This window comes from Anolis sagrei, chromosome 6 (assembly GCF_037176765.1).
Source record: "Anolis sagrei isolate rAnoSag1 chromosome 6, rAnoSag1.mat, whole genome shotgun sequence".
NCBI classification, from domain to species: Eukaryota; Metazoa; Chordata; class Lepidosauria; order Squamata; family Dactyloidae; genus Anolis; species Anolis sagrei.
Window position 1 is genome coordinate 131,815,966 of NC_090026.1, and position 12,817 is coordinate 131,828,782.

At 42.6% G+C, this 12,817-nt stretch overlaps 1 protein-coding gene across 14 annotated transcripts in view; it reads left to right on the forward strand.

Annotated features, from left to right (window-relative positions):
- LOC132779080 (microtubule-associated protein 2-like) overlaps window positions 1-12,817 on the forward strand; it is a 229,542-nt gene that overhangs the window by 40,360 nt on the left and 176,365 nt on the right. For all 14 annotated transcript variants that reach the window (XM_060782772.2, XM_060782774.2, XM_060782770.2 and 11 more), the window contains exon 2: window positions 935-972. The gene's annotated coding sequence lies outside the window, so the exon portion shown is untranslated. The remainder of the gene's footprint in view (window positions 1-934; window positions 973-12,817) is intronic.

Genomic DNA, 12,817 nt, shown 5'->3' on the forward strand with positions numbered 1-12,817 from the left:
CAACAGACCTTCTCAACCTCTGAGGATGCTTGCCATAGATGCAGGCGAAACGTCAGGAGAAATGCCTCTAGAACATGGCTCTATAGCCCGAAAAAACCCACAAGAACGTAAAGTTAAAATATTGACCTAATTTATGGGGCTGCATTAAGGATTGCTGATGGATATATGAATAAAAAGCTCAAGTGTTCAACAGATGTATGAAATGCTCATTAAAATCTGCTTAGCTCCACGCTCATTAACAGATTAATTATAGCCCCCTTCTCCATATCAGCCCAACTGTAGTACAAAATGCTATCTAAGTGTGCTTAGAGTTTGGCAAAGGAGGCCTGTGTTTACTGGAGAAAGGTCCAGTTGTGCAGATGTGTAAACATGTGAGTCTGCCTTCTGTTGTGTCCAGTGAGTCATTGCTCCATCCATCTCTCCGTCTCTCTTTTCCTCCCATTTGCTGGCTCTGGCTGGCGGTGGTCCAGAGGGGGCCTTGGACAGATGTGCCTTTGTCCAGTAACACTGGCCTGAAGGCTCTTAAACTGGCAATTTTACAGGCTGAACATGGGAGGGGTGTGTGGCATTATCCAGATGTATTGTAACTTTCCTCCAAATGGACAGGCCCCTAGGAAAAAAATTGGAGCAGACTAGAGAATGCATCATTACACAGGACAGTATAAACTCGGCTCGTGCTGTTCATTGGATTTGGTAATTCTTTTAGAAGTCCAGGGTCCATCCCAGCTTGAATACTGCAGCTGCAAACCTGCTGGAAATTCTGGATTTAAGCAAGCTCTGAATATTAGGATAGTAATGTCTTTTGTGTCAGCTGGGCTCCTCCGGACCCAGAAGCACACTTCTCTGTTGATCCTGCCAGAAGGCAGAGGAGCTTCTTGGTGCAATATATTTGCTCACCCTGCACAACTCACGCACCTTTTTTTTCTTCCAACAGGCTCTTCGTGGAGTTGCTTCAGATTTTGCCACTGGGATGTGAGTACTTTTTCCTTTCCTCTTTTGTGCTTGCTTTCAGATGAGTGGCATTTACAGGCTGCCCTCTTGTGTTTGTGATTTGATGAGGCAGAATAAAACAAAATAAAAGGCGAGATCCTTGGGGAAGCTGCAGAGGACACACAGGGGAGGAGCAGTTTTCTTCCATGCGCCTGCCCTGCTCCAGAAAGGCTTAACAAACTGGCACCCTGGGTCTTACTGCGGGGGCTGCCGGTGTGGATCCTGCGGCCCTGATTGGTTGCCATCCGGGTGGCCCTTCCTTCCCCAGCAGCAGGGCGTTGGGCAGTCATGTGCGACACCCTAGATGCCCAGCGCCGGCCTCCGTCTACAAGGGGATTATGCTGGAACTTGCTCTCTGTGGGCGCGCTCTCCCACAGTTGTCCATTGCTGGAATTCTTACATCACCCTCTGCATTTGATAGCGGCCCTTCCTGCCTTGGGCAAAGGAAAAGCTTGGCTTTGTGTGGCAGACTGCTGCCTGTCGAAGAGTGTCCCTGAGCCCCAGACATCATTTCTCACTTGTTCCTCTGAAGGTGGTTGTGTGAAGTCCCACAAATGTGGGCAGGAAACTCTGCAGGTGAAAAGCTGCAGGGCTGTGTCTGTGCCAGCAACTCTGGTGTGGTGACTAAGAAAGAACTCCATGGGTTTGTTTGCCGGGGGTTCGTGCCTTCCCTGAATTCTGAAGTCCCAAAGGAAGAGCCTGGCTCATCCTCTTTAACCTGCTTTGTCTTTATGGCAAATGAGTGGCACTCCATAACATCAGGTCCAGTCTACTCCTCAATTTGTGGGGTCAGTGAAAATTGGGTTCTCATTTTACCAGACTAGGCAAGAAGGCATGGATAGAAAGAACACCAAATGGTCTGCAAATAGAAGATTTATTTGTAATCCCAGATGGTATCAACTATCATTTAGATTATGTCAAATGAAACATGTTACATGAGATGTAGTCACTTTTTGGACTAGTAGATTGGGGTGGGAGGGCCTTTTGTGACCTCTGGAAGACCACGCCACCAAAAAACAAACAAACAAACAAACAAACAAAAAAGGCCAGTTCCACCAAAATAAATAAATAAAAACAAGATTTTGTGTGTGGGAAGGAATTTTTGCAGGTAGTTTATTTCCCCCAAATGGTTATAAATGGAGTTTTTTCTTGCCCTGATACTGCAAACCCAAGCCTTCTCCCCCAAACGAAAGTAGAAAAATCGCCCAAAATCTCAGCTGTAAGTGATATGAAATCATTTTGGCAGCTCAAATTCCTTAGTGTGGCATGAAAATTAAGGGGCATTCCCTTGACAGTGGTGCTTGGGAGTAAGATATTTTATTATTATTATCATCATCATCATCATCATCATCATCATCATTATTATTAGAAACACAACAAGATGAGCCCACAGCAGACAAGATCACTCTGCTGGCTATTTTATTGGATCACATGACAGACCCTTCCCAAGTGTCTAGGACTGTGTGATGTATCGGCGAATAATGTGCGCAGATCTCAGTAACGTGGCCTTCTGAAGCTGGCAGATGGTAATTTTGTCAGTGCTGATTGTATTTAAGTGCAGGCCAAGGTCTTGAGGCACTGCACCCAGTGTGCCGATCACCAGTGGGACCACCTTGACTGGCTTGTGCCAGAGTCTTTGCAGTTTGATTTTTAAATCCTCATTTCGTGTCAGCTTTTCCAGTTGTTTCTCTTCAATCTTGCTATTGCCTGGGATTGCATTATTATTATTATTATTATTATTATTATTATTATTATTATTATTATAGCCCGCCTTATCTCTGCCAAAGGGGACTCAAAGCATGATCTCTTGGAAATAATGTTCTTCCATTTGGAGGAAGATATGTTTAGAGATCTAAACCTCGGAGCCATAGTTGTTAAGGTACAAGTTGGAAACGGAGTGAATACAAGTCAGCGATTTCCAAACCCAGAATTTAATCGTACATTGAATGCTTTATTTAAACAGATTTTGTTAAAAAATGACTGTGCCTGTCTCATGACTCTCATTTAAAAATAATAGTTGCCACTAAATCCCATCACAAAACCTCTGTGTAACCAATGCCGTCAGCCTCAGAAAAATGAATTAAGGCCTCTCTTGGCATTCACACAGATTGTTACCTGCATTCATAGAATAGAATCATAGTCAATTCTATTAAAATGTTACAAGTCTGTCCACACCTGAACAGTAACGATCAATTTCCGCTTCAATGCCTGGCTTTATTTTTCTAGTTCTTGACAGAATCAAGTTGTGTGATATATGAAGAGTGGCGATCCAAATGGAATCACTTTTGAAAACACATTACTCCTTTATCTCTCTTCTCTTCTTCCCCCGGTGTGAGCTGATGTTTGTAATAATATGTGGCACGTCTTAGGTCCTGATTACATCAGATTAGTTCATTTATGCCATGATTATGTCAACATGTGACAGTGTACTAGGATGAACTTGGTGGTATCCTGTCATGGAAATAATCCAGAACATTTATGTGCCAGATTCTGCCGGTTTCTAGTTTCTTTTGTGTCATGACGTTCGGATTTCATGGTCAGTTTGTTTTTCTTTCTGACACTTGAAAGCCTGGTTTGGTCTGAAGGAGGACTTCTCTCTTTGCAGCTAGACGGGGTGGTTGAGAGTCTGCATAACATCGTGGTTTGAGCATTGGACCAGGGCCCTGGAGGCCAGCCTTGAAATCCCCACTCAGCTGTGGAGATTCACTGGGTGGCCTTGGAGAAGACACACTTTTTCAGCCTCAGAGGACAGCAGTGGTCGCAAACCACCTTTGAACAAAACCCATGATAGAATAGTAATTAATAATACACTTTATTTATATTCTGCTTTATCTTCCCAAAGGGACTCAGAGTGGATTACAGAATACATTTATGGCAAATATTCAATGCCATTATACAATTTACAACAAAGACAGACAGTACAGAGACTGAGGCAAGGCTTCCCTCTTTTTCATTTCCGGCATCTGGAGGCTATTCTTGACTTGGCCATGGGGAGGTGCTGTTGTTCCATTTTTATTTATTTATTTAGTACATTTCTATACCGCCCCTCTAAGCCTTCCGGCGACTCAAAGCGGTTTACAAGGCAAGAATTCAATGCCGCCAAGGACACAATTACAATATAAAAACATCAGTAACAATAAAATCAACCATTATAATGAAACATACTTCAATCGATAATCATTAAAACAATGTCCAGTTCCACCATATAGTTATTCCATTATTATATCAGTTACTCCGTATTTTCAAATGCCTGCTCAAATAGCCATGTCTTAAGATTATTCCGGAATGATAGGAGCGAGGAAGCCGATATAATCTCCCTAGGAAGGCGTTCCATAGCCGAGGGGCCACCACTGAGAAGGCCCTGTCTCTCGTTCCCGCCAACCGTACTTGTGATGATGGCAGGACCGAGAGCAGGGCCTCTCCAGATGATCTTTTCTATGCCCAGGACCTTGTTGTTTGTGGACACCTTCCTGATTGAATTGCTGGCATGTCTTCAGGGGTGCCTTTTACCTCCCCACCTAAGCAGTACCTATATATCTACTCACATTGCCATTTTTGAACTGCTAGGTAAGCAGGAGCTAGGGCTGACAGTGGGAGGTCACCCCACCCACGGCTTGAACTTGCTAACTACGGCCCCTTAGAGCAGTGTTTCTCAATCCTCCTAATACCACGATCCCTTAATACAGTTCCTCATGTTGTGGTGCACCCCAACCATGACATTATTTTCGTTGCTACTTCATATCTGTAATTTTGCTACTGTTACAAATTGTAATGTAAATATTTGAATGCAGGATGTATTTTCATTCAGTGGACCAAATTTGACACAAATACCCAATATACCCAAATTTGAATGTTGGTGGGGTTGGGGTGTGTGTGCTGAATTTGTCATTTGGGAGTTGTAGTTGCTGGGATTTATAGATCACCTATAATCAAAGAGAATTCTGAACTCCATTGATGATGGAATTGAACCAAACTTGGTACATGACCAACGGAAAATACTGGAAGGGTTTGGTGGGCATTGACTTTGCGTTTTGGAGTTGTAGTTCATCTACGTTCAGGTAGAGCACTGTGGACTCAAACAGTGACAGATCTGGACCAAACTTGGTACGAATACTCAGTATGCCCAAATGTGAGCACTGGTGGTGTTTGGGGAAAATAGACCTTGACATTTGGGAGTTGTAGTTGCTGGGATTTATAGTTCACCTACAATCAAAGAGCATTTTGAATCCCATCAAAGATAGAATTGGGCCAAACTTCCCAACACAGACCCCCCCCCCCCCCCCGCAGTGACTCGAAGGGACTCGCTGGCGTGATCCTCCCTCCAACCTGGTATGCTCTTCCTTGCCTGCACATGCACACCACGCTGCCATGCACGCTGCCATGCACATGTGCTCTCCCCTCCCTACTTGGAGTCTCAGAAACATCCCTCCCCTTGGCTGAGAGGCCTGCCAATCACAGCATCAGAGGGCTTTTGGTGGGAGGGTTCCCCATCTGTTTCCAAAAAGGAAGAGCAGGAGAGACGGAGAGATCTTCAGCCTTCTCTGCCAAAGGGGTTCCCAAGACCTTCAGAAATGTAGCCCCCCCCCATGTGCGAAGGTTTGTTTATTTCCCTGTCTCTCTATGAGTTCTCTCCTACAAATAGTTCTGCCCCTTTATCTCACCCTGAGTTTTTAAATCTTTTTATGTACATGTGGCCTGCTCTCTGTCATTATGTTTGGTTTCTATGTTCTGTGTATATTGTTTATATACTTTGATGTTTTATACTTTAATGTTATGTTGTTTATTTTATTGCAATTTGTATTTTTGCATTGTAATTTGTTGCTTGGGCTTGGCCCCATGTAAGCCGCTCCGAGTCCCCGTTGTGGGAGATGGTTGCGGGGTATAAATAAAGATGATGATGATGATGATGATTATTTTCTGATGGTCTTTGGCAACCCCTCTGAAACCCTCTCATGACCTCCCAGGGGTCCCGACCCCCAGGTTGAGAAATGCTGCCTTCTGATTGCCATGCATCAGAAATTATTCTTACAATGTTTATTTATACCCCGCTTTTTCTCTCTGCAAGGAGACTCAAAACAGAAACGGTTTGAAGGCCCACTCTAGCGATGATTGACTGACGAATCTGCCAGTTCGTAAATAATAATTGAAAAAAACTTTACAGGATTCATTTTTTTGAAGAGAAGAGACATTGATGAAGTCCTAGGAGATCTGTGAATAGACTGAGCAAGAGTGTGTAACTCTGTGCAGAAGGATGCATTGAAAGAAAAGAGTGAAAAGGGGGGAACTTCGTTAAGTAGAGTTACGTCATCTGAAAAGCCAGTAACACAGAGGCATAGATGTCTACAAAAGATGGCCACTTCTGCAAAGAGTATTCATCTGGAGTAAATGTCCACAATGCTGAAAGATTGATAGGTCCTGCATCCATAGAATAGCAAAGAATGGGCATTTCCCTTTCCAATGTAAAGCACTAAAAGGCCTCTGAGTTTGTGGCTTTCAGATTCAGTTCTGCACACATTACATTTGGCTAGGGGAACATTTTCTTATGGGAAGGGGTTGTGTGTATTGGTACCCTCTTCCTTCTGGTTGTTCCTGAAAATAAACATTCCAGGATGAAAACTGCTTTATGTCAATGTATTGTCGAAGGCTTTCATGGCCAGAAACACTGGGTTGTTGCAGGTTTTTCGGGCTGTATGGCCATGTTTAAGAGGAGCCTGAAAACGTGGTTGTTCCAGTGTGCCTTCCCAGAATAAGGAAACCCAAGCAACATGTCCCTAATTGCACTTTACTAATGATCTAGGATTGTCTGCTCGCTCCATCTCTCTCCAAATACCTACCCTAGTTATATGTCATCTTGTCATGCCCAGCATTTTTTAAAAAATTAATTATTACAATTGGCCTGGCATAGGTTTTTAATGCGTTGTGGTGTTATTGTTACTGTTCATTGCTTTGTTTATGAGTTTATTTATTGTCTGTATTGTTGTTGTTGCTTTTTTATTGATGTATTTGGGCTCAGCCTCTTGTAAGCCACACCGAGTCCCTCGGGAGATGGTAGCGGGGTATAAATAAAGGTTTATTATTATTATTATTATTATTATTATTATTATTATGTTTTAGAAGCATTCTCTCCTGATGTTTATTCTGCATCAAGGGCAAGCATCCTGCCATAGATGCAGGTGAAACGTCAGGAGAAAAACCTATAACGTCAGCCTGGGAAACCTACAACAACCCACTTTATGTCAAGTTATCAATTTCTGAAGTCTGAACTCTTATACTCCTTTTGTCAGGAGAGTGAGCCAGCTCTGGACGGTGAGACACTCCCAAATAAACGTGAAATGAGCTTCCCATTGTTAATATCCGTAGTGTATAAGCCGGGAGAGCAGATGGCTTCACCACGATATCCTTCCGTTTTATACCTTGGGGACTGGTATTTTTGGCTGATTGTGTCAAATAGCACAGGTGTGACGAATGCAGCAGCTGTTCCACCCCATTCGTTATGCCAGTCAGTGGGATTTTTTTTCCTGCTTCTCCTCTTCTCTAGGTGTTTCAGTGGTAAAGATTCATCAGTGATTACAAGGAGGGAAACATAACTAAGGATGGGCTCATTCAGTATTTCTTTTGTTCAGTGAGGGGCCACAAGAAGCTCCGTTTGTGGCTGGGCTTTGTCCTTGAACTGGGGCCTGCTTGGGTTTTACTCTTTCTCTGTCAGCCATGCTGGCTCCCTGGGAAGGCAGCTTGGTAATAACAGGGTGGGTGAGATTTGAACTTGGCCTGTAATAAAACAACACTCCGCTGAGTCAGGGAAGCGCAAAGCAGGAGGCTCACCGAATTCTGTAAAGCAAAAGAAGTTGCTTGCCTTGGAGGTTACCGTATGTACTCGAGTATAACCTGAGTTTTCCAGCCCATTTTTATTCTGAAAAAGCACCTCCCCCCGGCTTATACTTGAGTCAAAGTTATTTATCATTTTACTCTATTATTATTATGATTGCATTTATTGTTTTACTCTATTTATTCTTATTGCATTTACATTATTCCATCTGAACATGAGGAAGAACTTCCTGACTGTGAGAGCCGTTCAGCAGTGGAACTCTCCGCCCCAGAATGTGGTGGAGGCTCCTTCTTTTGAAGCTTTTAAACAGAGGCTGGATGGCCATCTGTCAGGGGTGCTTTGAATGCAATATCCCTGCTTCTTGGCAGAATGGGGTTGGACTGGATGGCCCACGAGGTCTCTTCCAACTCTAGGATTCTATGATTTTATGATTCTACACTTTTATTATTTTTATTACATTTACATTATTTTACTCTTTTATTATTTTTATTACATTTATTATTTTACTCTATTATTATTATTATTATTATTATAACATTTACATTATTTTAATCCATTATTATTTTATTACATTTATTATTTTACTCTATTATTATTATAACATTATTTTACTCTGTTGTTATTATTATTATTACATTTATTATTTTACTCTATTGGAAGGAGACATAAACACATTTACTTTGAAGAAGGTTAGAATAATGGTTTAATCAAAGTTGGACAGTCTTATCTTAAATTACGGTTTTATGTAAATATTCAAAAACATTTAATCTACAGATGCTTCAATGTCACTTTATTGGTATCTTTATTTTTTAACTTGACCAATCCGGGGAGAGGCGGATGAGCTCCCTCTATCAGCTCTAGCTCTTCATGCGGGGACATGAGAGAAGTCTCCCACAAGGATGATAAAAAACATCAAATCATCCGGGCGTCCCCTGGGCAACGTCCTTGCAGATGGCCAATTCTCTCACACCAGAAGCAACTTGCAGTTTCTCAAGTCACTCCTGACACGACCAAAAAAAAAACAACAAAAAAAAACTTGACCGGTAGCTGCTGCATTTCCCACCCTCAGCTTATACTCAAGTCAATACGTTTTCCCAGTTTTTTGTGGTAAAATTATACTCAAGTATATACAGTATGACTTTAAAACAAATTGGACTTTTGTGTGTGCGCCACTAGGCTTAAAATGCCACCTGCTTACAACTAGTACAAAGGTAGGGATTAATGGGGGGGGGGGGGGCTCCTTGATGTTGTTGGACTACAATTCCCACCATTCCTTGACATCTTCTGATGGGGTTTGCAGTCCTAATGCCCATTTCCTGATTCTCACCCCTCTTGTCATAAATCATTCTCAATCCATTTTATCTGCCAGATGGGATTGTTAATCCTAGTGTGCTTTCTTTCCCAAAGAACTGGAGCATAAAGCCGCATTGAGTCTCCTCGTGGCGAGAAAAAGTAGAGTATAAATACACATAATAATAATAATAATAATATAAAAAATAATGAATAAAGGAACACATAATGCAGCAAGTTACTTTTTGGCATATGGGTATGTATCAGCAAGGGATTACCCTTTAAACACTGTCGCAAGTAACTGAATTACTTTTGAAAATTAATTTTCTGAATTTTTTAGGAAGTAATTGTTTTGAAGAGTTCGGCAGTTTAAGAGACGAGTTCCTTGAGAACATCCTATCTTTTGGGACAGGGGACTGGTTTTTAAGCATTTCCCTCTCTCTCCCTCCTTTCCTTCTTGTTGCCTTCTACTGTTAGAAAATGGAGTCGGCTTCCCGAGGAGCAAGCGAGGCGTTGCTGGAGCAGCTCCTAATAAAAAGCTTTTTGATGCCTTGGCCGCTAAGGGTGATCTCATCTCGGTGACCAATCTGAGAAATGTGCAGAGCTCCAGCTCTTTGTTACAACAAAACTCTGCTGAGCTGCTGAACCGTGGAGAATGAGGCTGCAGCCGGAAGGATTAAGGGCTGGCCTCAGTGCAGGGTGCGAATGCCGGCTTCTGGGGAGCCGGAAGGGAGGTGGAAGGAAGTATCCCCTGCCCAGATGGGGAAGGAGGCAAGATCAAGTCAGTGGGAGGGTCAGACGTGGGAATGAGGAACTCCAAGGCTTTCCCTCGGACGATGGAGTGTCCCTGCTTTCCCCATCTTGGTGCTCTCTATATTGCTTACCCAATAACACCCAACCCAGCTTCTGACTGGCCAGCAAGCTTAATCAGTCAAAGAAACAATAATTTATGGAATACTAGCCGTCCCCTGCCACACGTTGCTGTGGCACACTCTGTTGGTCATGGGGGTTCTGTGTGGGAGGTTTGGCCCAATACTATCGTCGGTGGGGTTCAAAATGCTCTGTGATTGCAACTACAACTCCCAAATGTCAAGATTCTATTTTCCCCAAACTCCACCAGTGTTCACATTTGGGCATATTGAATATTCCTGTAAAGTTTGGTCCAGATCCATCATAGTTTGAGTCCACAGTGCTCTCTGGATGTAGGTGAACTACAACTCCAAAACCAAAGGGCACTGCCCACCAAACCCTTCCAGTATTTTCTGTTGGTCATGGGAGAACTGTGTGCTAAGTTTGGTTCAATTCCATCATTGGTGGGGTTCAGAATGCTCTTTGATTGTAGGTGTACTATATATCCCAGCAACTACAACTCCCAAATGACAAAACCTTTTTTTTCATAGTGAAGGACATAAATTGGGTTGTTAGGTGTATCGTGTCCAAATTTGGTGTCAATTCCCCCAGTGCTTTTTGAGTTCTGTGATTATCACAAACGAACATTACATTTTTATTTATATAGATTGCATTCAGCTGGGTCCATGGAATGAAACACAGACTCTTTAGTAAGACTACATAAATGGAGCGATAAGACTCCAAAGGCCGTTTTTGGCAGATTCTGCCATGCTGTAGTATACAAGGAAAGCACTCCTCGAAGTTTCTCCTGCTCTTTCTGCGTTGACACAGTATACGTGACCCTCCACCTTTGTGGTTTTAACTTTGCAGGTTCAGAGATTTGTTTTCTCTAGGAATCTCAAAGTATAGAGGACCTAGAGATTTCTAAAGAGAGCACTTCTCCGAGGATCTCTAGGTTTTCCAATGTGATTCTATGATGAACCATAATGTCAGAAGATCTAGGAGTTCCCTGGAGAGCTAGTAAAGAAAGAGCAAGGTTTATTTGCAGTTTCGTAGTTTCACAAGGATTCTAACCCAAGTAAATGTGGAGGGTTGACTCTCTACATTGAAAGTTGACAAGCTGTTATGGGCAATAATTATTAAGGGTACTATTATTTTTTCTCCTTTGAAGAAAAGCAGCAGCTCAACAGGTTTTAGACAACTCTTTATTCAGAACTAACCATAGGCTCATGTGTGATTAAACAATGAGTTCAGGTCAGATTTGCATAAGTAAAGAAAAACATCTTTCACTTTTTAGAGGCTACTAATTCCAAAATGCATCCAGGAATTATTTTTCCTCTTTCACCACCTGTTGCTTTACTTATGATTCCTGTTTTGGTGGACCAGCTTCTAGAACTTGGATTTCTAAAAGCATACTAGGGGTAATTGGTGATGAAGATCTATCTTTTTTTCTGTCTTCTTCTGGTTTGCTGTTCATGGAGGTTGGCTTAGGGCAGTGGTTATCAACCTACAACTCCCAGAAATCCTAGCCAGTTTACCAGCTGTTAGGATTTCTGGGAGTTGGAGGCCAAAAACATCTGGAGACCCCAGGTTGAGAACCACTGGCTTAGGGATTCTGGAGGCAGCTACTGTACAACTTGCCTGTTGCAGGGAGGCACACAGAATTACTTCAGGATTGTTTAGCATTTAGTCACATTTTTTTCCTGGCTCAAGCTTTACGTAATTGTTTGTTGTGAGCAGATATGCAGCATGATGTCTGTGAAACCACGTCTGTGCAGGAAAGGCCAAAAATCTTCTTAGGAATGTAATTGTGGGTCTAAGAGGTCAGTAGAAACCTCTTGAATCTTTGGAGAGGGCCAAACCGACATCCATCTATGTACCTGTTGGGAACAAAGCTGTATAAATTTTTTTATCGTGGCTGATATGCACTCAAAGATTACTGGGAGTTATTTAAATTTCTGGGATGCACATCAAGCCAATTAAGTTCTGAATCCCAACCCCCATAATGAAATACCTTCTTTAACTTGCACTTCACCACCAAATCATCCTATACCAGTGCTTCCATTTAATTTGCAATGGCTGTGAACAAATATAAAAGATACCTCCAAAGTGGAAGGGTAGTATTTTCCCTGAGGCCAAATTGATGCCATTTTATCAAACGAGATTTACTCAATTAATTTCTATCCCACCAAAACCAAGCCAGGCCCAGTCAGTGGGTTGCCCTCAATTAATTTTCTGATTCTTGCTGAGATGCTGGTCCAGAATCTAACCAATTGGCTTTCAGTTAATTGTCCCCATTTCCCAGCCCTCGTTGCCTCCATAAATTAAACTCAAGATGTAATTGCGTGGCAAATTGAGCTCATAAAGAAACCCTCCCCTTGGCGTGAGTGATGTTCTTTCTCTCCTTAGCTTAATTGCTATATAGAGAAGAGGGAGGGGCGGCATGATGGGAAGGCGGTGGGATTAACCCTTTCCAGGCAAAGGCCACGTTAAGTTCAAGGGAAATTGAAGGCATGCACATAGGCATTTCAGCTGCAGTTCCATTTGGTAATTAAATGGGGGGGAAATGATATTAATACCCATAGGTCTTGCAGTAGTGGAGAATGCATTTGGGCTCAAGATAGTGGATGAGCCTGTTCATGATCCAGCAAACTCAGTGATGCAGCAGTCAAGAAAAGCACCACAATAAAGGGAGAGAAGTAGAGGCGGGCATGGTTCATTGAAGCCCAGGCTTAGCTGATTTGATGCTTCTTCGTCTCCTTCTCTTCAGGACTTTTTGACAATATCAAGTGCCATTCTGAGTGAGCCTTCCTTCCCAGACAGTGGCTTCCCTCATCCCAGGTGTCAAATCATATTTACACC